Source organism: Elephantulus edwardii, unplaced genomic scaffold (genome assembly GCF_000299155.1).
Source record: "Elephantulus edwardii isolate Elephantulus edwardi_28Jun2011 unplaced genomic scaffold, EleEdw1.0 scaffold00021, whole genome shotgun sequence".
In the NCBI taxonomy this organism is placed as follows: Eukaryota; Metazoa; Chordata; class Mammalia; order Macroscelidea; family Macroscelididae; genus Elephantulus; species Elephantulus edwardii.
Window position 1 is genome coordinate 25,731,991 of NW_006399771.1, and position 4,782 is coordinate 25,736,772.

General features: G+C 36.0%; 1 protein-coding gene across 1 annotated transcript in view; it reads right to left on the reverse strand.

The window, feature by feature from the left end:
- The window catches only part of TRHDE (thyrotropin-releasing hormone degrading enzyme), a 789,161-nt gene that overhangs the window by 95,500 nt on the left and 688,879 nt on the right, over nt 1-4,782 (reverse strand).

Sequence of the window (4,782 nt, forward strand, 5' to 3'; positions counted from 1 at the left end):
TCCTTCACTGACTCTCCACCCTTCACAGCATCATTTCCTTCTCCAAGGAATAGCATCTCCTAGCAACAGGTCCAAAGTATGTGAGGCAAAGCCCCCTTGTTTTTCCCTGCAAAGAGCACTCTGGCTGCACCTTCTGTTTGGTCTTCTGGCTATACATGGGATGTTCAGTGCTCTTCTCCAATACCACAGCTTAAAAGCAAAATTTTTTTCCCTGTCATCCTTATTCAGTGTCTAGTTCTCAGATGCCTAGCAAGTAATCAAAAGTCTGTGGCCTGAATCATGGGTTTTATTATTTTGTACATAAAATTTATATACTGTTTAACATACTAATTTCACATTATTATTAATGCTGCACAATTATTTTTTATTGGCTCTAATGATATATTGCTGGAAATATAAGTGGAATATTTGGGAGAGATATATTTTTTTTCTTATAAAAATTAGCAGGACTATGAACATAATTGTCTTATACATGTTCTGAGTGAATTTCTTTGGATGCAATTCCCAAGTTGAAATATACAACATATTGTAATTCTTGGTAAATCTATGAGTTTGTATTGTTTAGGGACAGCAAATATTTTTAGACAAAGGTAAAGAACATGCACACAACCACAAAATAGCCAATACTGGTTCAGACCTTTTCTAAGTCCATTCCTGTGTCAAGATTTTTTGGGTTTGGTTTTTGTTTTGGCTTTTGGTGTGTTTTTTTCTTTTTTGACACTAGATTTCCATTCATTCATTGTTGCACTTTTCTTCCTGCCCACCCCTCCTCCCTCCCCCCGCCCCAGTACACTCTTCTCTTTGAAAAGTAAAAGAAAAGTTCCCCCATTGTTTCACAATCCCTCCCCCCAGGTCCACTCCACTATGCAGCCTTCTTTCTGGACTCCTGTCATGACAATAATACCTAATCACATATCCCTTTTAAACAGTTTGTTCCCTCATCTGTTTCAATGCAGTATACATTATTTATCCCATCTTTCTCAGTTTCCCCCAACCCCTATATCAGTCTTGTTTTACAACAGTGGAACCATGCAGAGCTTGTCCCTTTGTGATTGAGATATTTCACTCAGCATAATGTCCTCCAGGGTCACCCATTTTGAATAATATTGCATGAGTTCCTTGTTTTTCAATGCAGTGTACTATTCCGTTGTGTGAATATACTACAGCTTCTCTATCCATTCATTTGTTGATGGGCACTTAAGTCGTTTCCAACTCCTTGTATCATGAACAAACCCCTGTGCCAAGTTTTAAAACAGCAAAGTAATTTGTACAAATTTATGAAGTGAGAGGGGCAGGTGATTCTCAACATCACATTGGACTACTTAGAAATTCATATTGAAAATTTTTAGATGGTAAACAAATAAGGTCCTGAATCCAGAGTATATCAGAGAATATTTCCAGTTGCTGTTGTTTGATGTCACCAAACAGACTACAAATAGTATCACTATGAACAACAGATTGAAATCTTGCTTTATGTTGCACTAAAGACTTCTGCCATGATCAAGCTCACTATTACAATTACTGTGCCCTTCCATCTACCTCACTGAGGGTCTTATACCCTTTCACTGACCCTTTACCCTCCCAAGTATAATGTCTTTTTCCAAGTACTGGCCCCTTCAAACAGCAAGTTTGTGAGATGAACTTTCACAGGATGTATACGCTAGTAACAGTATTATGCAGCATTTTCATTGACAAGTCAAGCTCTCAAAGTCCAGAAGTAAGTTAAATGCACAGAGTATTTAAATTAGTTAATATTTTGAAAGCACAAAATAAAGATTATGAAAAACTACATATCCAGAAACTCATAGAATCATTAGAAAGAAACAAATATACTACAGTAATGCTCCAGAAATAGTACTAAAGGCCAGAGATCAATTTTAGGTAACTTCATACTATACTCTCTTTGACACATATAAATATTTGCTGTATGAATGTTAAATTTTTCTTTTATAGCATTTTTAAAAATTTATAACAACATTTATTATGAGAAAAGTCTCACAAATATGGATTACTTAAGGACAAAAAGTTGAAGGTAATTCTTTTTTATTGTGGGATATCTAGAATGTTTTTATATTGCTTGCTGGAACAACTAAGTTTATAGACTTATATTGTTGTGGAATATACTGAGTATTTTTACAGAAATTGTAGTATATAGTAAAATTATTAGTAACTAGTTTCCACAAAAAATATTATAATCCAGTTCATCTTATTCTACTATAATGGCATACGCTATTTTGAGTTGAATCACTGACATTATAATTGCATTTAATAAGAATTTACATCACAGACTTACGTCTCTCCTACAAACATATAACACATTCACAACTCACAACCCCAACACACAAACCTTTCAAAATATACCAACTGTTCCATGGGAGAAGAATGGCCAATCTCCTCCAGTGTAACTTACTGCCTCTAAAACCTTACTGGAAGTTCAGCCATGAATTTGGTTCCAACTCAATTTCACACAACAATGAAGGGTTGAATCACTTAAAATTATCACATTTACTAAGAACTTACATCATTGAGCTATACCTCTTTTTGTCTCTCTCACACACACATACACACCTTTCACCTCACATCCTCCTTTTAATTTGAACTCTTACAAGTGTTCTCTACCATCAGACCTTTCTGCTATTAGGTCGTTCTGACATTAGCTTAACCTGCCATTAACCTCTGTGCTGATAACTGGTCGGTGCATACCAAGTGTAGCAGATGTTCAGCTTACTGTAGTCAGTTCTCTCTTCCTTCAGATCTCTCTTGCCATCTTTTCTCTACAGCTAAAAATTCCAGTCCACAGCTGAAGTAGCAGTTTTAGGACTGGTCTGTTCACATATATATCTGCTTCCCTGTCAGTCCAATGTCAAAAATATCTCTTTATTGATAGTTTTTGTTGTGTTTATGATCTGTTTTCGTTTTAGCTAACTACTCAGCTATTTTGGAAGCAGGAGTGGTATCCACGTCCTAAAAAACATGCTTCTGGAAACTATGAACTTCGATAAATGTGGATAGTTATAGAAAGGCTTCAGGCTTTTTGTTCATAGGGTCACTGTGAGTCATGCTTGACAAGATGGCAATCAACAACAACTCAACTATGAGTGCAAAGATTTCACAGTTTGTAATCTCTACTACTAGTATAATAAGCAACATTGTAACAGATGGAGAAAAGCCTGAAGTTGTCAACAATTTCATTTTACTTGCATCAACAATCAATTCCCAATGAAGAAAAAAAATAATCAGAAGATACATTCAGTGGAAAAACTGCTGTTAATGATCACTACAAAATAATAAGAGCAATGTTATCATTTAAAGACTATGGTGTACCCGATCCAAGCCATGCTATTTTCAATTAGTTTCTATGCATCTGAAAATGGAACAATGAATAAGGATGACAGAAGGAAAATTAATGCCTTTGAATTGTGGTGCTGGGGAAGAATATTAAACACCCTACGTACTGCCAAAAGAGTAAACAGATCTATCTTGGAGGTAGTGCAAACAGGGTGATTCTTAGAGGTAAGAATAAGAAAATGAATACAACTGTCCTGTCAACCATTGTCAAGATAGCACACTATTACTGTACTTATGTATTCCTATTCAGCATGAATGACAATGGACTAAAGGAGAAGCACTTGTCAGACAGGTCTTACTACCTGCGATTTGAACTGACACAGTAGTTGAACCTGATGCCCCTTTCCAAGATGGGAAATTTTGAGTAAAAAAAAGAAATGAAAATGAAAGGAAGAAAAAAAAAATAAACAAGGATAAAGAATGAATAAATGGGTTAGGCAGTGAGGGAAATCTAACATTATGTTAATACCTCAAGGACTAGAGCAAGAAAATAACTTTCCACCACTAAAGGTCAGAAACCAGAAAAAAGAAGCCAAGACACCCTACTATTTTAAGAAGAAATGTGTACAATTTTATGTATTTATTTGGATGAATTTGATGGAGACTGATGTTTCTTCTGTATTGTAATGCTAAGATATGTTGTAAAATAAATACCGAGTGTTTTAGAGGAAAAATGCAAGCCTGACTTTAGCTAGTGCTGAGAGGTTATACAAAAAGAGAATTTGCCCTGAAGAAATGTTTAATGAAAGCAGTAGAACTAGAAGCCTTAGCCAGGGCATAGGGGGATAAAGCCCAGTTATGACTCTGAGGAGATCTGTATTTGAATGAATTTGTAGATGGACTTTGGACTTTGACTGGAGAGATTTACATTTAGAGTCATGAAGCAGAGAAGAGACTGGCTGAGTTTGGGCTGTTCTATCAGCACTGCTGACCCAACATACAAAGATATATAGATAAGCACAAAAGGGTTGCTGGCTTGAGGAACAGGGAGGTATGAGGACCCTGGACTCATGTGAATTGGACTCATGTGAGGTCAAAGAGTGAGTAAAGAGAATAGTCTACCTGTAACACAGGAAGAAGAATGTACGTCTGAGTGAGTTTGCAGCTGATACTTAATTGGACTTAGCTACTGATAGCTGAAGATGGGTTGACTACAACCCATGCAGATGAAGATGTTTCATGCTTTGAGTTAGTGTTGAATAATCTAACGGCTTACTTTTGACTGAACTTTGCCTATAGATGCAAACGTCATACATTCTAACTGGAATAGAGATTCTTCAGAGAAAGGAATATGCTTGTTTCTTCAGAGTAATTGTTTGATAGTGATGGGTAAATTGGGTAAAAACTGACTACCTAAAGTGAGGGAGAGTAAGGCATGAGGCCTGAAGTTACTGGCTTGCACACCTTCATAAAAATAGTTATTATAAAAAAAAT